Source organism: Ranitomeya variabilis, chromosome 1, assembly GCF_051348905.1.
Source record: "Ranitomeya variabilis isolate aRanVar5 chromosome 1, aRanVar5.hap1, whole genome shotgun sequence".
In the NCBI taxonomy this organism is placed as follows: domain Eukaryota; kingdom Metazoa; phylum Chordata; class Amphibia; order Anura; family Dendrobatidae; genus Ranitomeya; species Ranitomeya variabilis.
Window position 1 is genome coordinate 845,903,949 of NC_135232.1, and position 23,574 is coordinate 845,927,522.

General features: G+C 37.6%; 1 non-coding gene across 1 annotated transcript; it reads left to right on the top strand.

Annotated features, from left to right (window-relative positions):
- The first annotated feature begins 12,733 nt into the window (after positions 1–12,733).
- TRNAK-UUU (transfer RNA lysine (anticodon UUU)) lies at positions 12,734–12,806 on the top strand. Its single transcript has one exon. It is a non-coding gene; the product is annotated as a tRNA-Lys (tRNA).
- The last annotated feature ends 10,768 nt before the right edge of the window (positions 12,807–23,574 follow it).

The window sequence follows — 23,574 nt, forward strand, 5'->3', positions numbered from 1 at the left end:
AAAAAGCAAGCAGAACCAAAGTGAGTTCTACTTTTCTCTGTAGCACATGTGGCATCAACATTATGAAAGACAATAAACATCAGTACTGAGCTGTACGTATGTGAATTCAGCTTTGGAGAAAGCTAAATCAATTGCTTGATGTTGCAGCTCCACCTGCTTGTAACTGCACAAGTCTGATAGCTTTTCACTGGGCTGAGTGCTCAACACTGCTCTTTCCCATTTTCCTATGCATAGAGTTAAAAAAGAGATGTAACCTGACACCTCATTGTGCTGGCAGACAGTGTTGACTTTGATTTTGAGTTTGCACAGTGACATAAAGAAAGCAGCATATCTTAGGGTACAGATCGATGAATAGGAAGAGAATCTTAAAAAATGTACAAACTTTTTTCTGGAGAGGGCCTGGGTAGCTCAGTCGGTAGAGCATCAGACTTTTAATCTGAGGGTCCAGGGTTCATGTCCCTGTTCAGGCGTCTTTTAAATTTCATCCTATCACTTTGTTTAAATTTCAGCTTGTGCTTTAAGTTAAGTTACATGCTTAGTTCACTCATTTGTTATTAAAAAATAAAAATGTTGCTTTTCTTCTAGATAGGAAAAGATACATTTGAATATGTCCAAACTGAATGCACGATGCTTTGCTTGATTTTGGCATTGTACAGTGATATTAAGCAGGAACATATGTTTCCCATAAAAAGCAAGCAGAACCAAAGTGAGTTCTACTTTTCTCTGTAGCACATGTGGCATCAACATTATGAAAGACAATAAACATCAGTACTGAGCTGTACGTATGTGAATTCAGCTTTGGAGAAAGCTAAATCAATTGCTTGATGTTGCAGCTCCACCTGCTTGTAACTGCACAAGTCTGATAGCTTTTCACTGGGCTGAGTGCACAACACTGCTCTTTCCTATTTTCCTATGCATAGAGTTAAAAAAGTGATGTAACCTGACACCTCATTGTGCTGGCAGACAGTGTTGACTTTGATTTTGAGTTTGCACAGTGACATAAAGAAAGCAGCATATCTTAGGGTACAGATCGATGAATAGGAAGAGAATCTTAAAAAATGTACAAACTTTTTTCTGGAGAGGGCCTGGTAGCTCAGTCGGTAGAGCATCAGACTTTTAATCTGAGGGTCCAGGGTTCAAGTCCCTGTTCAGGCGTCTTTTAAATTTCATCCTATCACTTTGTTTAAATTTCAGCTTGTGCTTTAAGTTAAGTTACATGCTTAGTTCACTCATTTGTTATTAAAAAATAAAAATGTTGCTTTTCTTCTAGATAGGAAAAGATACATTTGAATATGTCCAAACTGAATGCACGATGCTTTGCTTGATTTTGGCATTGTACAGTGATATTAAGCAGGAACATATGTTTCCCATAAAAAGCAAGCAGAACCAAAGTGAGTTCTACTTTTCTCTGTAGCACATGTGGCATCAACATTATGAAAGACAATAAACATCAGTACTGAGCTGTACGTATGTGAATTCAGCTTTGGAGAAAGCTAAATCAATTGCTTGATGTTGCAGCTCCACCTGCTTGTAACTGCACAAGTCTGATAGCTTTTCACTGGGCTGAGTGCTCAACACTGCTCTTTCCCATTTTCCTATGCATAGAGTTAAAAAAGAGATGTAACCTGACACCTCATTGTGCTGGCAGACAGTGTTGACTTTGATTTTGAGTTTGCACAGTGACATAAAGAAAGCAGCATATCTTAGGGTACAGATCGATGAATAGGAAGAGAATCTTAAAAAATGTACAAACTTTTTTCTGGAGAGTGCCTGGGTAGCTCAGTCGGTAGAGCATCAGACTTTTAATCTGAGGGTCCAGGGTTCAAGTCCCTGTTCAGGCGTCTTTTAAATTTCATCCTATCACTTTGTTTAAATTTCAGCTTGTGCTTTAAGTTAAGTTACATGCTTAGTTCACTCATTTGTTATTAAAAAATAAAAATGTTGCTTTTCTTCTAGATAGGAAAAGATACATTTGAATATGTCCAAACTGAATGCATGATGCTTTGCTTGATTTTGGCATTGTACAGTGATATTAAGCAGGAACATATGTTTCCCATAAAAAGCAAGCAGAACCAAAGTGAGTTCTACTTTTCTCTGTAGCACATGTGGCATCAACATTATGAAAGACAATAAACATCAGTACTGAGCTGTACGTATGTGAATTCAGCTTTGGAGAAAGCTAAATCAATTGCTTGATGTTGCAGCTCCACCTGCTTGTAACTGCACAAGTCTGATAGCTTTTCACTGGGCTGAGTGCTCAACACTGCTCTTTCCTATTTTCCTATGCATAGAGTTAAAAAAGAGATGTAACCTGACACCTCATTGTGCTGGCAGACAGTGTTGACTTTGATTTTGAGTTTGCACAGTGACATAAAGAAAGCAGCATATCTTAGGGTACAGATCGATGAATAGGAAGAGAATCTTAAAAAATGTACAAACTTTTTTCTGGAGAGGGCCTGGGTAGCTCAGTCGGTAGAGCATCAGACTTTTAATCTGAGGGTCCAGGGTTCAAGTCCCTGTTCAGGCGTCTTTTAAATTTCATCCTATCACTTTGTTTAAATTTCAGCTTGTGCTTTAAGTTAAGTTACATGCTTAGTTCACTCATTTGTTATTAAAAAATAAAAATGTTGCTTTTCTTCTAGATAGGAAAAGATACATTTGAATATGTCCAAACTGAATGCACGATGCTTTGCTTGATTTTGGCATTGTACAGTGATATTAAGCAGGAACATGTTTCCCATAAAAAGCAAGCAGAACCAAAGTGAGTTCTACTTTTCTCTGTAGCACATGTGGCATCAACATTATGAAAGACAATAAACATCAGTACTGAGCTGTACGTATGTGAATTCAGCTTTGGAGAAAGCTAAATCAATTGCTTGATGTTGCAGCTCCACCTGCTTGTAACTGCACAAGTCTGATAGCTTTTCACTGGGCTGAGTGCTCAACACTGCTCTTTCCCATTTTCCTATGCATAGAGTTAAAAAAGAGATGTAACCTGACACCTCATTGTGCTGGCAGACAGTGTTGACTTTGATTTTGAGTTTGCACAGTGACATAAAGAAAGCAGCATATCTTAGGGTACAGATCGATGAATAGGAAGAGAATCTTAAAAAATGTACAAACTTTTTTCTGGAGAGGGCCTGGGTAGCTCAGTCGGTAGAGCATCAGACTTTTAATCTGAGGGTCCAGGGTTCAAGTCCCTGTTCAGGCGTCTTTTAAATTTCATCCTATCACTTTGTTTAAATTTTAGCTTGTGCTTTAAGTTAAGTTACATGCTTAGTTCACTCATTTGTTATTAAAAAATAAAAATGTTGCTTTTCTTCTAGATAGGAAAAGATACATTTGAATATGTCCAAACTGAATGCATGATGCTTTGCTTGATTTTGGCATTGTACAGTGATATTAAGCAGGAACATATGTTTCCCATAAAAAGCAAGCAGAACCAAAGTGAGTTCTACTTTTCTCTGTAGCACATGTGGCATCAACATTATGAAAGACAATAAACATCAGTACTGAGCTGTACGTATGTGAATTCAGCTTTGGAGAAAGCTAAATCAATTGCTTGATGTTGCAGCTCCACCTGCTTGTAACTGCACAAGTCTGATAGCTTTTCACTGGGCTGAGTGCTCAACACTGCTCTTTCCTATTTTCCTATGCATAGAGTTAAAAAAGAGATGTAACCTGACACCTCATTGTGCTGGCAGACAGTGTTGACTTTGATTTTGAGTTTGCACAGTGACATAAAGAAAGCAGCATATCTTAGGGTACAGATCGATGAATAGGAAGAGAATCTTAAAAAATGTACAAACTTTTTTCTGGAGAGGGCCTGGGTAGCTCAGTCGGTAGAGCATCAGACTTTTAATCTGAGGGTCCAGGGTTCAAGTCCCTGTTCAGGCGTCTTTTAAATTTCATCCTATCACTTTGTTTAAATTTCAGCTTGTGCTTTAAGTTAAGTTACATGCTTAGTTCACTCATTTGTTATTAAAAAATAAAAATGTTGCTTTTCTTCTAGATAGGAAAAGATACATTTGAATATGTCCAAACTGAATGCACGATGCTTTGCTTGATTTTGGCATTGTACAGTGATATTAAGCAGGAACATATGTTTCCCATAAAAAGCAAGCAGAACCAAAGTGAGTTCTACTTTTCTCTGTAGCACATGTGGCATCAACATTATGAAAGACAATAAACATCAGTACTGAGCTGTACGTATGTGAATTCAGCTTTGGAGAAAGCTAAATCAATTGCTTGATGTTGCAGCTCCACCTGCTTGTAACTGCACAAGTCTGATAGCTTTTCACTGGGCTGAGTGCTCAACACTGCTCTTTCCCATTTTCCTATGCATAGAGTTAAAAAAGAGATGTAACCTGACACCTCATTGTGCTGGCAGACAGTGTTGACTTTGATTTTGAGTTTGCACAGTGACATAAAGAAAGCAGCATATCTTAGGGTACAGATCGATGAATAGGAAGAGAATCTTAAAAAATGTACAAACTTTTTTCTGGAGAGTGCCTGGCTAGCTCAGTCGGTAGAGCATCAGACTTTTAATCTGAGGGTCCAGGGTTCAAGTCCCTGTTCAGGCGTCTTTTAAATTTCATCCTATCACTTTGTTTAAATTTCAGCTTGTGCTTTAAGTTAAGTTACATGCTTAGTTCACTCATTTGTTATTAAAAAATAAAAATGTTGCTTTTCTTCTAGATAGGAAAAGATACATTTGAATATGTCCAAACTGAATGCACGATGCTTTGCTTGATTTTGGCATTGTACAGTGATATTAAGCAGGAACATATGTTTCCCATAAAAAGCAAGCAGAACCAAAGTGAGTTCTACTTTTCTCTGTAGCACATGTGGCATCAACATTATGAAAGACAATAAACATCAGTACTGAGCTGTACGTATGTGAATTCAGCTTTGGAGAAAGCTAAATCAATTGCTTGATGTTGCAGCTCCACCTGCTTGTAACTGCACAAGTCTGATAGCTTTTCACTGGGCTGAGTGCTCAACACTGCTCTTTCCCATTTTCCTATGCATAGAGTTAAAAAAGAGATGTAACCTGACACCTCATTGTGCTGGCAGACAGTGTTGACTTTGATTTTGAGTTTGCACAGTGACATAAAGAAAGCAGCATATCTTAGGGTACAGATCGATGAATAGGAAGAGAATCTTAAAAAATGTACAAACTTTTTTCTGGAGAGTGCCTGGGTAGCTCAGTCGGTAGAGCATCAGACTTTTAATCTGAGGGTCCAGGGTTCAAGTCCCTGTTCAGGCGTCTTTTAAATTTCATCCTATCACTTTGTTTAAATTTCAGCTTGTGCTTTAAGTTAAGTTACATGCTTAGTTCACTCATTTGTTATTAAAAAATAAAAATGTTGCTTTTCTTCTAGATAGGAAAAGATACATTTGAATATGTCCAAACTGAATGCACGATGCTTTGCTTGATTTTGGCATTGTACAGTGATATTAAGCAGGAACATATGTTTCCCATAAAAAGCAAGCAGAACCAAAGTGAGTTCTACTTTTCTCTGTAGCACATGTGGCATCAACATTATGAAAGACAATAAACATCAGTACTGAGCTGTACGTATGTGAATTCAGCTTTGGAGAAAGCTAAATCAATTGCTTGATGTTGCAGCTCCACCTGCTTGTAACTGCACAAGTCTGATAGCTTTTCACTGGGCTGAGTGCTCAACACTGCTCTTTCCCATTTTCCTATGCATAGAGTTAAAAAAGAGATGTAACCTGACACCTCATTGTGCTGGCAGACAGTGTTGACTTTGATTTTGAGTTTGCACAGTGACATAAAGAAAGCAGCATATCTTAGGGTACAGATCGATGAATAGGAAGAGAATCTTAAAAAATGTACAAACTTTTTTCTGGAGAGTGCCTGGGTAGCTCAGTCGGTAGAGCATCAGACTTTTAATCTGAGGGTCCAGGGTTCAAGTCCCTGTTCAGGCGTCTTTTAAATTTCATCCTATCACTTTGTTTAAATTTCAGCTTGTGCTTTAAGTTAAGTTACATGCTTAGTTCACTCATTTGTTATTAAAAAATAAAAATGTTGCTTTTCTTCTAGATAGGAAAAGATACATTTGAATATGTCCAAACTGAATGCACGATGCTTTGCTTGATTTTGGCATTGTACAGTGATATTAAGCAGGAACATATGTTTCCCATAAAAAGCAAGCAGAACCAAAGTGAGTTCTACTTTTCTCTGTAGCACATGTGGCATCAACATTATGAAAGACAATAAACATCAGTACTGAGCTGTACGTATGTGAATTCAGCTTTGGAGAAAGCTAAATCAATTGCTTGATGTTGCAGCTCCACCTGCTTGTAACTGCACAAGTCTGATAGCTTTTCACTGGGCTGAGTGCTCAACACTGCTCTTTCCCATTTTCCTATGCATAGAGTTAAAAAAGAGATGTAACCTGACACCTCATTGTGCTGGCAGACAGTGTTGACTTTGATTTTGAGTTTGCACAGTGACATAAAGAAAGCAGCATATCTTAGGGTACAGATCGATGAATAGGAAGAGAATCTTAAAAAATGTACAAACTTTTTTCTGGAGAGTGCCTGGGTAGCTCAGTCGGTAGAGCATCAGACTTTTAATCTGAGGGTCCAGGGTTCAAGTCCCTGTTCAGGCGTCTTTTAAATTTCATCCTATCACTTTGTTTAAATTTCAGCTTGTGCTTTAAGTTAAGTTACATGCTTAGTTCACTCATTTGTTATTAAAAAATAAAAATGTTGCTTTTCTTCTAGGTAGGAAAAGATACATTTGAATATGTCCAAACTGGATGCTTTGCTTGATTTTGGCATTGTACAGTGATATTAAGCAGGAACATATGTTTCCCATAAAAAGCAAGCAGAACCAAAGTGAGTTCTACTTTTCTCTGTAGCACATGTGGCATCAACATTATGAAAGACAATAAACATCAGTACTGAGCTGTACGTATGTGAATTCAGCTTTGGAGAAAGCTAAATCAATTGCTTGATGTTGCAGCTCCACCTGCTTGTAACTGCACAAGTCTGATAGCTTTTCACTGGGCTGAGTGCTCAACACTGCTCTTTCCTATTTTCCTATGCATAGAGTTAAAAAAGAGATGTAACCTGACACCTCATTGTGCTGGCAGACAGTGTTGACTTTGATTTTGAGTTTGCACAGTGACATAAAGAAAGCAGCATATCTTAGGGTACAGATCGATGAATAGGAAGAGAATCTTAAAAAATGTACAAACTTTTTTCTGGAGAGGGCCTGGGTAGCTCAGTCGGTAGAGCATCAGACTTTTAATCTGAGGGTCCAGGGTTCAAGTCCCTGTTCAGGCGTCTTTTAAATTTCATCCTATCACTTTGTTTAAATTTCAGCTTGTGCTTTAAGTTAAGTTACATGCTTAGTTCACTCATTTGTTATTAAAAAATAAAAATGTTGCTTTTCTTCTAGATAGGAAAAGATACATTTGAATATGTCCAAACTGAATGCACGATGCTTTGCTTGATTTTGGCATTGTACAGTGATATTAAGCAGGAACATATGTTTCCCATAAAAAGCAAGCAGAACCAAAGTGAGTTCTACTTTTCTCTGTAGCACATGTGGCATCAAAATTATGAAAGACAATAAACATCAGTACTGAGCTGTACGTATGTGAATTCAGCTTTGGAGAAAGCTAAATCAATTGCTTGATGTTGCAGCTCCACCTGCTTGTAACTGCACAAGTCTGATAGCTTTTCACTGGGCTGAGTGCTCAACACTGCTCTTTCCCATTTTCCTATGCATAGAGTTAAAAAAGAGATGTAACCTGACACCTCATTGTGCTGGCAGACAGTGTTGACTTTGATTTTGAGTTTGCACAGTGACATAAAGAAAGCAGCATATCTTAGGGTACAGATCGATGAATAGGAAGAGAATCTTAAAAAATGTACAAACTTTTTTCTAGAGTGTGCCTGGGTAGCTCAGTCGGTAGAGCATCAGACTTTTAATCTGAGGGTCCAGGGTTCAAGTCCCTGTTCAGGCGTCTTTTAAATTTCATCCTATCACTTTGTTTAAATTTCAGCTTGTGCTTTAAGTTAAGTTACATGCTTAGTTCACTCATTTGTTATTAAAAAATAAAAATGTTGCTTTTCTTCTAGATAGGATAAGATACATTTGAATATGTCCAAACTGAATGCACGATGCTTTGCTTGATTTTGGCATTGTACAGTGATATTAAGCAGGAACATATGTTTCCCATAAAAAGCAAGCAGAACCAAAGTGAGTTCTACTTTTCTCTGTAGCACATGTGGCATCAACATTATGAAAGACAATAAACATCAGTACTGAGCTGTACGTATGTGAATTCAGCTTTGGAGAAAGCTAAATCAATTGCTTGATGTTGCAGCTCCACCTGCTTGTAACTGCACAAGTCTGATAGCTTTTCACTGGGCTGAGTGCTCAACACTGCTCTTTCCCATTTTCCTATGCATAGAGTTAAAAAAGAGATGTAACCTGACACCTCATTGTGCTGGCAGACAGTGTTGACTTTGATTTTGAGTTTGCACAGTGACATAAAGAAAGCAGCATATCTTAGGGTACAGGTCGATGAATAGGAAGAGAATCTTAAAAAATGTACAAACTATTTTCTGGAGAGTTCCTGGGTAGCTCAGTCGGTAGAGCATCAGACTTTTAATCTGAGGGTCCAGGGTTCAAGTCCCTGCTCAGGCGTCTTTTAAATTTCATCCTATCACTTTGTTTAAATTTCAGCTTGTGCTTTAAGTTAAGTTACATGCTTAGTTCACTCATTTGTTATTAAAAAAAAATTGTGGCTTTTCTTCTAGATAGGAAAAGATACATTTGATTATGTCCAAACTGAATGCACGATGCTTTGCTTGATTTTTGCATTGTACAGTGATATTAAGCAGGAACATATGTTTCCCATAAAAAGCAAGCAGAACCAAAGTGAGTTCTACTTTTCTCTGTAGCACATGTGGCATCAACATTATGAAAGACAATAAACATCAGTACTGAGCTGTACGTATGTGAATTCAGCTTTGGAGAAAGCTAAATCAATTGCTTGATGTTGCAGCTCCACCTGCTTGTAACTGCACAAGTCTGATAGCTTTTCACTGGGCTGAGTGCTCAACACTGCTCTTTCCCATTTTCCTATGCATAGAGTTAAAAAAGAGATGTAACCTGACACCTCATTGTGCTGGCAGACAGTGTTGACTTTGATTTTGAGTTTGCACAGTGACATAAAGAAAGCAGCATATCTTAGGGTACAGATCGATGAATAGGAAGAGAATCTTAAAAAAGGTACAAACATTTTTCTGGAGAGTGCCTGGGTAGCTCAGTCGGTAGAGCATCAGACTTTTAATCTGAGGGTCCAGGGTTCAAGTCCCTGTTCAGGCGTCTTTTAAATTTCATCCTATCACTTTGTTTAAATTTCAGCTTGTGCTTTAAGTTAAGTTACATGCTTAGTTCACTCATTTGTTATTAAAAAATAAAAATGTTGCTTTTCTTCTAGATAGGAAAAGATACATTTGAATATGTCCAAACTGAATGCACGATGCTTTGCTTGATTTTGGCATTGTACAGTGATATTAAGCAGGAACATATGTTTCCCATAAAAAGCAAGCAGAACCAAAGTGAGTTCTACTTTTCTCTGTAGCACATGTGGCATCAACATTATGAAAGACAATAAACATCAGTACTGAGCTGTACGTATGTGAATTCAGCTTTGGAGAAAGCTAAATCAATTGCTTGATGTTGCAGCTCCACCTGCTTGTAACTGCACAAGTCTGATAGCTTTTCACTGGGCTGAGTGCTCAACACTGCTCTTTCCCATTTTCCTATGCATAGAGTTAAAAAAGAGATGTAACCTGACACCTCATTGTGCTGGCAGACAGTGTTGACTTTGATTTTGAGTTTGCACAGTGACATAAAGAAAGCAGCATATCTTAGGGTACAGATCGATGAATAGGAAGAGAATCTTAAAAAATGTACAAACTTTTTTCTGGAGAGTGCCTGGGTAGCTCAGTCGGCAGAGCATCAGACTTTTAATCTGAGGGTCCAGGGTTCAAGTCCCTGTTCAGGCGTCTTTTAAATTTCATCCTATCACTTTGTTTAAATTTCAGCTTGTGCTTTAAGTTAAGTTACATGCTTAGTTCACTCATTTGTTATTAAAAAATAAAAATGTTGCTTTTCTTCTAGATAGGAAAAGATACATTTGAATATGTCCAAACTGAATGCACGATGCTTTGCTTGATTTTGGCATTGTACAGTGATATTAAGCAGGAACATATGTTTCCCATAAAAAGCAAGCAGAACCAAAGTGAGTTCTACTTTTCTCTGTAGCACATGTGGCATCAACATTATGAAAGACAATAAACATCAGTACTGAGCTGTACGTATGTGAATTCAGCTTTGGAGAAAGCTAAATCAATTGCTTGATGTTGCAGCTCCACCTGCTTGTAACTGCACAAGTCTGATAGCTTTTCACTGGGCTGAGTGCTCAACACTGCTCTTTCCCATTTTCCTATGCATAGAGTTAAAAAAGAGATGTAACCTGACACCTCATTGTGCTGGCAGACAGTGTTGACTTTGATTTTGAGTTTGCACAGTGACATAAAGAAAGCAGCATATCTTAGGGTACAGATCGATGAATAGGAAGAGAATCTTAAAAAATGTACAAACTTTTTTCTGGAGAGGTTCTGGGTAGCTCAGTCGGTAGAGCATCAGACTTTTAATCTGAGGGTCCAGGGTTCAAGTCCCTGTTCAGGCGTCTTTTAAATTTCATCCTATCACTTTGTTTAAATTTCAGCTTGTGCTTTAAGTTAAGTTACATACTTAGTTCACTCATTTGTTATTAAAAAATAAAAATATTGCTTTTCTTCTAGATAGGAAAAGATACATTTGAATATGTCCAAACTGAATGCACGATGCTTTGCTTGATTATGGCATTGTACAGTGATATTAAGCAGGAACATATGTTTCCCATAAAAAGCAAGCAGAACCAAAGTGAGTTCTACTTTTCTCTGTAGCACATGTGGCATCAACATTATGAAAGACAATAAACATCAGTACTGAGCTGTACGTATGTGAATTCAGCTTTGGAGAAAGCTAAATCAATTGCTTGATGTTGCAGCTCCACCTGCTTGTAACTGCACAAGTCTGATAGCTTTTCACTGGGCTGAGTGCTCAACACTGCTCTTTCCCATTTTCCTATGCATAGAGTTAAAAAAGAGATGTAACCTGACACCTCATTGTGCTGGCAGACAGTGTTGACTTTGATTTTGAGTTTGCACAGTGACATAAAGAAAGCAGCATATCTTAGGGTACAGATCGATGAATAGGAAGAGAATCTTAAAAAATGTACAAACTTTTTTCTGGAGAGTGCCTGGGTAGCTCAGTCGGCAGAGCATCAGACTTTTAATCTGAGGGTCCAGGGTTCAAGTCCCTGTTCAGGCGTCTTTTAAATTTCATCGTATCACTTTGTTTAAATTTCAGCTTGTGCTTTAAGTTAAGTTACATGCTTAGTTCACTCATTTGTTATTAAAAAATAAAAATGTTGCTTTTCTTCTAGATAGGAAAAGATACATTTGAATATGTCCAAACTGAATGCACGATGCTTTGCTTGATTTTGGCATTGTACAGTGATATTAAGCAGGAACATATGTTTCCCATAAAAAGCAAGCAGAACCAAAGTGAGTTCTACTTTTCTCTGTAGCACATGTGGCATCAACATTATGAAAGACAATAAACATCAGTACTGAGCTGTACGTATGTGAATTCAGCTTTGGAGAAAGCTAAATCAATTGCTTGATGTTGCAGCTCCACCTGCTTGTAACTGCACAAGTCTGATAGCTTTTCACTGGGCTGAGTGCTCAACACTGCTCTTTCCCATTTTCCTATGCATAGAGTTAAAAAAGAGATGTAACCTGACACCTCATTGTGCTGGCAGACAGTGTTGACTTTGATTTTGAGTTTGCACAGTGACATAAAGAAAGCAGCATATCTTAGGGTACAGATCGATGAATAGGAAGAGAATCTTAAAAAATGTACAAACTTTTTTCTGGAGAGTGCCTGGGTAGCTCAGTCGGTAGAGCATCAGACTTTTAATCTGAGGGTCCAGGGTTCAAGTCCCTGTTCAGGCGTCTTTTAAATTTCATCCTATCACTTTGTTTAAATTTCAGCTTGTGCTTTAAGTTAAGTTACATACTTAGTTCACTCATTTGTTATTAAAAAATAAAAATATTGCTTTTCTTCTAGATAGGAAAAGATACATTTGAATATGTCCAAACTGAATGCACGATGCTTTGCTTGATTATGGCATTGTACAGTGATATTAAGCAGGAACATATGTTTCCCATAAAAAGCAAGCAGAACCAAAGTGAGTTCTACTTTTCTCTGTAGCACATGTGGCATCAACATTATGAAACACAATAAACATCAGTACTGAGCTGTACGTATGTGAATTCAGCTTTGGAGAAAGCTAAATCAATTGCTTGATGTTGCAGCTCCACCTGCTTGTAACTGCACAAGTCTGATAGCTTTTCACTGGGCTGAGTGCTCAACACTGCTCTTTCCCATTTTCCTATGCATAGAGTTAAAAAAGAGATGTAACCTGACACCTCATTGTGCTGGCAGACAGTGTTGACTTTGATTTTGAGTTTGCACAGTGACATAAAGAAAGCAGCATATCTTAGGGTACAGGTCGATGAATAGGAAGAGAATCTTAAAAAATGTACAAACTATTTTCTGGAGAGTGCCTGGGTAGCTCAGTCGGTAGAGCATCAGACTTTTAATCTGAGGGTCCAGGGTTCAAGTCCCTGCTCAGGCGTCTTTTAAATTTCATCCTATCACTTTGTTTAAATTTCAGCTTGTGCTTTAAGTTAAGTTACATGCTTAGTTCACTCATTTGTTATTAAAAAATAAAAATGTTGCTTTTCTTCTAGATAGGAAAAGATACATTTGAATATGTCCAAACTGAATGCACGATGCTTTGCTTGATTTTGGCATTGTACAGTGATATTAAGCAGGAACATATGTTTCCCATAAAAAGCAAGCAGAACCAAAGTGAGTTCTACTTTTCTCTGTAGCACATGTGGCATCAACATTATGAAAGACAATAAACATCAGTACTGAGCTGTACGTATGTGAATTCAGCTTTGGAGAAAGCTAAATCAATTGCTTGATGTTGCAGCTCCACCTGCTTGTAACTGCACAAGTCTGATAGCTTTTCACTGGGCTGAGTGCTCAACACTGCTCTTTCCCATTTTCCTATGCATAGAGTTAAAAAAGAGATGTAACCTGACACCTCATTGTGCTGGCAGACAGTGTTGACTTTGATTTTGAGTTTGCACAGTGACATAAAGAAAGCAGCATATCTTAGGGTACAGATCGATGAATAGGAAGAGAATCTTAAAAAATGTACAAACTTTTTTCTGGAGAGGGCCTGGGTAGCTCAGTCGGTAGAGCATCAGACTTTTAATCTGAGGGTCCAGGGTTCAAGTCCCTGTTCAGGCGTCTTTTAAATTTCATCCTATCACTTTGTTTAAATTTCAGCTTGTGCTTTAAGTTAAGTTACATACTTAGTTCACTCATTTGTTATTAAAAAATAAAAATGTTGCTTTTCTTCTAGATAGGAAAAGATACATTTGAATATGTCCAAACTGAATGCACGATGCTTTGCTTGATTATGGCATTGTACAGTGATATTAAGCAGGAACATATGTTTCCCATAAAAAGCAAGCAGAACCAAAGTGATTTCTACTTTTCTCTGTAGCACATGTGGCATCAACATTATGAAAGACAATAAACATCAGTACTGAGCTGTACGTATGTGAATTCAGCTTTGGAGAAAGCTAAATCAATTGCTTGATGTTGCAGCTCCACCTGCTTGTAACTGCACAAGTCTGATAGCTTTTCACTGGGCTGAGTGCTCAACACTGCTCTTTCCCATTTTCCTATGCATAGAGTTAAAAAAGAGATGTAACCTGACACCTCATTGTGCTCGCAGACAGTGTTGACTTTGATTTTGAGTTTGCACAGTGACATAAAGAAAGCAGCATATCTTAGGGTACAGATCGATGAATAGGAAGAGAATCTTAAAAAATATACAAACTTATTTCTGGAGTTGGCCTTGATAGCTCAGTCGGTCGAGAATCAGACTTTTAATCTGAGGGTCCAGGGTTCAAGTCCCTGTTCAGGTGTCTTTTAAATTTCATCCTATCACTTTGTTTAAATTTCAGCTTGTGCTTTAAGTTAAGTTACATGCTTAGTTCACTCATTTGTTATTAAAAAATAAAAATGTTGCTTTTCTTCTAGATAGGAAAAGATACATTTGAATATGTCCAAACTGAATGCACGATGCTTTGCTTGATTTTGGCATTGTACAGTGATATTAAGCAGGAACATATGTTTCCCATAAAAAGCAAGCAGAACCAAAGTGAGTTCTACTTTTCTCTGTAGCACATGTGGCATCAACATTATGAAAGACAATAAACATCAGTACTGAGCTGTACGTATGTGAATTCAGCTTTGGAGAAAGCTAAATCAATTGCTTGATGTTGCAGCTCCACCTGCTTGTAACTGCACAAGTCTGATAGCTTTTCACTGGGCTGAGTGCTCAACACTGCTCTTTCCCATTTTCCTATGCATAGAGTTAAAAAAGAGATGTAACCTGACACCTCATTGTGCTGGCAGACAGTGTTGACTTTGATTTTGAGTTTGCACAGTGACATAAAGAAAGCAGCATATCTTAGGGTACAGATCGATGAATAGGAAGAGAATCTTAAAAAATGTACAAACTTTTTTCTGGAGAGGGCCTGGGTATCTCAGTCGGTAGAGCATCAGACTTTTAATCTGAGAGTCCAGGGTTCAAGTCCCTGTTCAGGCGTTTTTTAAATTTCATCCTATCACTTTGTTTAAATTTCAGCTTGTACTTTAAGTTAAGTTACATGCTTAGTTCACTCATTTGTTATTAAAAAATAAAAATGTTGCTTTTCTTCTAGATAGGAAAAGATACATTTGAATATGTCCAAACTGAATGCACGATGCTTTGCTTGATTATGGCATTGTACAGTGATATTAAGCAGGAACATATGTTTCCCATAAAAAGCAAGCAGAACCAAAGTGAGTTCTACTTTTCTCTGTAGCACATGTGGCATCAACATTATGAAAGACAATAAACATCAGTACTGAGCTGTACGTATGTGAATTCAGCTTTGGAGAAAGCTAAATCAATTGCTTGATGTTGCAGCTCCACCTGCTTGTAACTGCACAAGTCTGATAGCTTTTCACTGGGCTGAGTGCTCAACACTGCTCTTTCCCATTTTCCTATGCATAGAGTTAAAAAAGAGATGTAACCTGACACCTCATTGTGCTCGCAGACAGTGTTGACTTTGATTTTGAGTTTGCACAGTGACATAAAGAAAGCAGCATATCTTAGGGTACAGATCGATGAATGGGAAGAGAATCTTAAAAAATATACAAACTTTTTTCTGGAGTGGGCCTGGATAGCTCAGTCGGTAGAGAATCAGATTTTTAATCTGAGGGTCCAGGGTTCAAGTCCCTGTTCAGGTGTCTTTTAAATTTCATCCTATCACTTTGTTTAAATTTCAGCTTGTACTTTAAGTTAAGTTACATGCTTAGTTCACTCATTTGTTATTAAAAAATAAAAATGTTGCTTTTCTTCTAGATAGGAAAAGATACATTTGAATATGTCCAAACTGAATGCACGATGCTTTGCTTGATTTTGGCATTGTACAGTGATATTAAGCAGGAACATATGTTTCCCATAAAAAGCAAGCAGAACCAAAGTGAGTTCTACTTTTCTCTGTAGCACATGTGGCATCAACATTATGAAAGACAATAAACATCAGTACTGAGCTGTACGTATGTGAATTCAGCTTTGGAGAAAGCTAAATCAATTGCTTGATGTTGCAGCTCCACCTGCTTGTAACTGCACAAGTCTGATAGCTTTTCACTGGGCTGAGTGCTCAACACTGCTCTTTCCCATTTTCCTATGCATAGAGTTAAAAAAGAGATGTAACCTGACACCTCATTGTGCTGGCAGACAGTGTAGACTTTGATTTTGAGTTTGCACAGTGACATAAAGAAAGCAGCATATCTTAGGGTACAGATCGATGAATAGGAAGAGAATCTTAAAAAATGTACAAAATTTTTTCTGGAGAGGGCCTGGGTAGCTCAGCCGGTAGAGCATCAGACTTTAAATCTGAGGGTCCAGGGTTCAAGTCCCTGTTCAGGCGTCTTTTAAATTTCATCCTATCACTTTGTTTAAATTTCAGCTTGTGCTTTAAGTTAAGTTACATGCTTAGTTCACTCATTTGTTATTAAAAAATAAAAATGTTGCTTTTCTTCTAGATAGGAAAAGATACATTTGAATATGTCCAAACTGAATGCACGATGCTTTGCTTGATTTTGGCATTGTACAGTGATATTAAGCAGGAACATATGTTTCCCATAAAAAGCAAGCAGAACCAAAGTGAGTTCTACTTTTCTCTGTAGCACATGTGGCATCAACATTATGAAAGACAATAAACATCAGTACTGAGCTGTACGTATGTGAATTCAGCTTTGGAGAAAGCTAAATCAATTGCTTGATGTTGCAGCTCCACCTGCTTGTAACTGCACAAGTCTGATAGCTTTTCACTGGGCTGAGTGCTCAACACTGCTCTTTCCCATTTTCCTATGCATAGAGTTAAAAAAGAGATGTAACCTGACACCTCATTGTGCTGGCAGACAGTGTTGACTTTGATTTTGAGTTTGCACAGTGACATAAAGAAAGCAGCATATCTTAGGGTACAGATCGATGAATAGGAAGAGAATCTTAAAAAATGTACAAACTTTTTTCTGGAGAGGGCCTGGGTATCTCAGTCGGTAGAGCATCAGACTTTTAATCTGAGAGTCCAGGGTTCAAGTCCCTGTTCAGGCGTTTTTTAAATTTCATCCTATCACTTTGTTTAAATTTCAGCTTGTACTTTAAGTTAAGTTACATGCTTAGTTCACTCATTTGTTATTAAAAAATAAAAATGTTGCTTTTCTTCTAGATAGGAAAAGATACATTTGAATATGTCCAAACTGAATGCACGATGCTTTGCTTGATTATGGCATTGTACAGTGATATTAAGCAGGAACATATGTTTCCCATAAAAAGCAAGCAGAACCAAAGTGAGTTCTACTTTTCTCTGTAGCACATGTGGCATCAACATTATGAAAGACAATAAACATCAGTACTGAGCTGTACGTATGTGAATTCAGCTTTGGAGAAAGCTAAATCAATTGCTTGATGTTGCAGCTCCACCTGCTTGTAACTGCACAAGTCTGATAGCTTTTCACTGGGCTGAGTGCTCAACACTGCTCTTTCCCATTTTCCTATGCATAGAGTTAAAAAAGAGATGTAACCTGACACCTCATTGTGCTGGCAGACAGTGTTGACTTTGATTTTGAGTTTGCACAGTGACATAAAGAAAGCAGCATATCTTAGGGTACAGATCGATGAATAGGAAGAGAATCTTAAAAAATATACAAACTTTTTTCTGGAGTGGGCCTGGATAGCTCAGTCGGTAGAGAATCAGATTTTTAATCTGAGGGTCCAGGGTTCAAGTCCCTGTTCAGGTGTCTTTTAAATTTCATCCTATCACTTTGTTTAAATTTCAGCTTGTACTTTAAGTTAAGTTACATGCTTAGTTCACTCATTTGTTATTAAAAAATAAAAATGTTGCTTTTCTTCTAGATAGGAAAAGATACATTTGAACATGTCCAAACTGAATGCACGATGCTTTGCTTGATTTTGGCATTGTACAGTGATATTAAGCAGGAACATATGTTTCCCATAAAAAGCAAGCAGAACCAAAGTGAGTTCTACTTTTCTCTGTAGCACATGTGGCATCAACATTATGAAAGACAATAAACATCAGTACTGAGCTGTACGTATGTGAATTCAGCTTTGGAGAAAGCTAAATCAATTGCTTGATGTTGCAGCTCCACCTGCTTGTAACTGCACAAGTCTGATAGCTTTTCACTGGGCTGAGTGCTCAACACTGCTCTTTCCCATTTTCCTATGCATAGAGTTAAAAAAGAGATGTAACCTGACACCTCATTGTGCTGGCAGACAGTGTAGACTTTGATTTTGAGTTTGCACAGTGACATAAAGAAAGCAGCATATCTTAGGGTACAGATCGATGAATAGGAAGAGAATCTTAAAAAATGTACAAAATTTTTTCTGGAGAGGGCCTGGGTAGCTCAGCCGGTAGAGCATCAGACTTTAAATCTGAGGGTCCAGGGTTCAAGTCCCTGTTCAGGCGTCTTTTAAATTTCATCCTATCACTTTGTTTAAATTTCAGCTTGTGCTTTAAGTTAAGTTACATGCTTAGTTCACTCATTTGTTATTAAAAAATAAAAATGTTGCTTTTCTTCTAGATAGGAAAAGATACATTTGAATATGTCCAAACTGAATGCACGATGCTTTGCTTGATTTTGGCATTGTACAGTGATATTAAGCAGGAACATATGTTTCCCATAAAAAGCAAGCAGAACCAAAGTGAGTTCTACTTTTCTCTGTAGCACATGTGGCATCAACATTATGAAAGACAATAAACATCAGTACTGAGCTGTACGTATGTGAATTCAGCTTTGGAGAAAGCTAAATCAATTGCTTGATGTTGCAGCTCCACCTGCTTGTAACTGCACAAGTCTGATAGCTTTTCACTGGGCTGAGTGCTCAACACTGCTCTTTCCCATTTTCCTATGCATAGAGTTAAAAAAGAGATGTAACCTGACACCTCATTGTGCTGGCAGACAGTGTTGACTTTGATTTTGAGTTTGCACAGTGACATAAAGAAAGCAGCATATCTTAGGGTACAGATCGATGAATAGGAAGAGAATCTTAAAAAATGTACAAACTTTTTTCTGGAGAGGGCCTGGGTATCTCAGTCGGTAGAGCATCAGACTTTTAATCTGAGAGTCCAGGGTTCAAGTCCCTGTTCAGGCGTTTTTTAAATTTCATCCTATCACTTTGTTTAAATTTCAGCTTGTACTTTAAGTTAAGTTACATGCTTAGTTCACTCATTTGTTATTAAAAAATAAAAATGTTGCTTTTCTTCTAGATAGGAAAAGATACATTTGAATATGTCCAAACTGAATGCACGATGCTTTGCTTGATTATGGCATTGTACAGTGATATTAAGCAGGAACATATGTTTCCCATAAAAAGCAAGCAGAACCAAAGTGAGTTCTACTTTTCTCTGTAGCACATGTGGCATCAACATTATGAAAGACAATAAACATCAGTACTGAGCTGTACGTATGTGAATTCAGCTTTGGAGAAAGCTAAATCAATTGCTTGATGTTGCAGCTCCACCTGCTTGTAACTGCACAAGTCTGATAGCTTTTCACTGGGCTGAGTGCTCAACACTGCTCTTTCCCATTTTCCTATGCATAGAGTTAAAAAAGAGATGTAACCTGACACCTCATTGTGCTGGCAGACAGTGTAGACTTTGATTTTGAGTTTGCACAGTGACATAAAGAAAGCAGCATATCTTAGGGTACAGATCGATGAATAGGAAGAGAATCTTAAAAAATGTACAAACTTTTTTCTGGAGAGGGCCTGGGTAGCTCAGCCGGTAGAGCATCAGACTTTAAATCTGAGGGTACAGGGTTCAAGTCCCTGTTCAGGCGTCTTTTAAATTTCATCCTATCACTTTGTTTAAATTTCAGCTTGTGCTTTAAGTTAAGTTACATGCTTAGTTCACTCATTTGTTATTAAAAAATAAAAATGTTGCTTTTCTTCTAGATAGGAAAAGATACATTTGAATATGTCCAAACTGAATGCACGATGCTTTGCTTGATTTTGGCATTGTACAGTGATATTAAGCAGGAACATATGTTTCCCATAAAAAGCAAGCAGAACCAAAGTGAGTTCTACTTTTCTCTGTAGCACATGTGGCATCAACATTATGAAAGACAATAAACATCAGTACTGAGCTGTACGTATGTGAATTCAGCTTTGGAGAAAGCTAAATCAATTGCTTGATGTTGCAGCTCCACCTGCTTGTAACTGCACAAGTCTGATAGCTTTTCACTGGGCTGAGTGCTCAACACTGCTCTTTCCCATTTTCCTATGCATAGAGTTAAAAAAGAGATGTAACCTGACACCTCATTGTGCTGGCAGACAGTGTTGACTTTGATTTTGAGTTTGCACAGTGACATAAAGAAAGCAGCATATCTTAGGGTACAGATCGATGAATAGGAAGAGAATCTTAAAAAATGTACAAACTTTTTTCTGGAGAGGTCCTGGGTATCTCAGTCGGTAGAGCATCAGACTTTTAATCTGAGAGTCCAGGGTTCAAGTCCCTGTTCAGGCGTTTTTTAAATTTCATCCTATCACTTTGTTTAAATTTCAGCTTGTACTTTAAGTTAAGTTACATGCTTAGTTCACTCATTTGTTATTAAAAAATAAAAATGTTGCTTTTCTTCTAGATAGGAAAAGATACATTTGAATATGTCCAAACTGAATGCACGATGCTTTGCTTGATTATGGCATTGTACAGTGATATTAAGCAGGAACATATGTTTCCCATAAAAAGCAAGCAGAACCAAAGTGAGTTCTACTTTTCTCTGTAGCACATGTGGCATCAACATTATGAAAGACAATAAACATCAGTACTGAGCTGTACGTATGTGAATTCAGCTTTGGAGAAAGCTAAATCAATTGCTTGATGTTGCAGCTCCACCTGCTTGTAACTGCACAAGTCTGATAGCTTTTCACTGGGCTGAGTGCTCAACACTGCTCTTTCCCATTTTCCTATGCATAGAGTTAAAAAAGAGATGTAACCTGACACCTCATTGTGCTCGCAGACAGTGTTGACTTTGATTTTGAGTTTGCACAGTGACATAAAGAAAGCAGCATATCTTAGGGTACAGATCGATGAATAGGAAGAGAATCTTAAAAAATATACAAACTTTTTTCTGGAGTGGGCCTGGATAGCTCAGTCGGTAGAGAATCAGACTTTTAATCTGAGGGTCCAGGGTTCAAGTCCCTGTTCAGGTGTCTTTTAAATTTCATCCTATCACTTTGTTTAAATTTCAGCTTGGACTTTAAGTTAAGTTACATGCTTAGTTCACTCATTTGTTATTAAAAAATAAAAATGTTGCTTTTCTTCTAGATAGGAAAAGATACATTTGAATATGTCCAAACTGAATGCACGATGCTTTGCTTGATTTTGGCATTGTACAGTGATATTAAGCAGGAACATATGTTTCCCATAAAAAGCAAGCAGAACCAAAGTGAGTTCTACTTTTCTCTGTAGCACATGTGGCATCAACATTATGAAAGACAATAAACATCAGTACTGAGCTGTACATATGTGAATTCAGCTTTGGAGAAAGCTAAATCAATTGCTTGATGTTGCAGCTCCACCTGCTTGTAACTGCACAAGTCTGATAGCTTTTCACTGGGCTGAGTGCTCAACACTGCTCTTTCCCATTTTCCTATGCATAGAGTTAAAAAAGAGATGTAACCTGACACCTCATTGTGCTCGCAGACAGTGTTGACTTTGATTTTGAGTTTGCACAGTGACATAAAGAAAGCAGCATATCTTAGGGTACAGATCGATGAATAGGAAGAGAATCTTAAAAAATATACAAACTTTTTTCTGGAGTGGGCCTGGATAGCTCAGTCGGTAGAGAATCAGATTTTTAATCTGAGGGTCCAGGGTTCAAGTCCCTGTTCAGGTGTCTTTTAAATTTCATCCTATCACTTTGTTTAAATTTCAGCTTGTACTTTAAGTTAAGTTACATGCTTAGTTCACTCATTTGTTATTAAAAAATAAAAATGTTGCTTTTCTTCTAGATAGGAAAAGATACATTTGAATATGTCCAAACTGAATGCACGATGCTTTGCTTGATTTTGGCATTGTACAGTGATATTAAGCAGGAACATATGTTTCCCATAAAAAGCAAGCAGAACCAAAGTGAGTTCTACTTTTCTCTGTAGCACATGTGGCATCAACATTATGAAAGACAATAAACATCAGTACTGAGCTGTACGTATGTGAATTCAGCTTTGGAGAAAGCTAAATCAATTGCTTGATGTTGCAGCTCCACCTGCTTGTAACTGCACAAGTCTGATAGCTTTTCACTGGGCTGAGTGCTCAACACTGCTCTTTCCCATTTTCCTATGCATAGAGTTAAAAAAGAGATGTAACCTGACACCTCATTGTGCTGGCAGACAGTGTAGACTTTGATTTTGAGTTTGCACAGTGACATAAAGAAAGCAGCATATCTTAGGGTACAGATCGATGAATAGGAAGAGAATCTTAAAAAATGTACAAACTTTTTTCTGGAGAGGGCCTGGGTATCTCAGTCGGTAGAGCATCACACTTTTAATCAGAGGGTCCAGGGTTCAAGTCCCTGTTCAGGCGTCTTTTAAATTTCATCCTATCACTTTGTTTAAATTTCAGCTTGTGCTTTAAGTTAAGTTACATGCTTAGTTCACTCATTTGTTATTAAAAAATAAAAATGTTGCTTTTCTTCTAGATAGGAAAAGATACATTTGAATATGTCCAAACTGAATGCACGATGCTTTGCTTGATTTTGGCATTGTACAGTGATATTAAGCAGGAACATATGTTTCCCATAAAAAGCAAGCAGAACCAAAGTGAGTTCTACTTTTCTCTGTAGCACATGTGGCATCAACATTATGAAAGACAATAAACATCAGTACTGAGCTGTACGTATGTGAATTCAGCTTTGGAGAAAGCTAAATCAATTGCTTGATGTTGCAGCTCCACCTGCTTGTAACTGCACAAGTCTGATAGCTTTTCACTGGGCTGAGTGCTCAACACTGCTCTTTCCCATTTTCCTATGCATAGAGTTAAAAAAGAGATGTAACCTGACACCTCATTGTGCTGGCAGACAGTGTTGACTTTGATTTTGAGTTTGCACAGTGACATAAAGAAAGCAGCATATCTTAGGGTACAGATCGATGAATAGGAAGAGAATCTTAAAAAATGTACAAACTTTTTTCTGGAGAGGGCCTGGGTATCTCAGTCGGTAGAGCATCAGACTTTTAATCTGAGAGTCCAGGGTTCAAGTCCCTGTTCAGGCGTTTTTTAAATTTCATCCTATCACTTTGTTTAAATTTCAGCTTGTACTTTAAGTTAAGTTACATGCTTAGTTCACTCATTTGTTATTAAAAAATAAAAATGTTGCTTTTCTTCTAGATAGGAAAAGATACATTTGAATATGTCCAAACTGAATGCACGATGCTTTGCTTGATTATGGCATTGTACAGTGATATTAAGCAGGAACATATGTTTCCCATAAAAAGCAAGCAGAACCAAAGTGAGTTCTACTTTTCTCTGTAGCACATGTGGCATCAACATTATGAAAGACAATAAACATCAGTACTGAGCTGTACGTATGTGAATTCAGCTTTGGAGAAAGCTAAATCAATTGCTTGATGTTGCAGCTCCACCTGCTTGTAACTGCACAAGTCTGATAGCTTTTCACTGGGCTGAGTGCTCAACACTGCTCTTTCCCATTTTCCTATGCATAGAGTTAAAAAAGAGATGTAACCTGACACC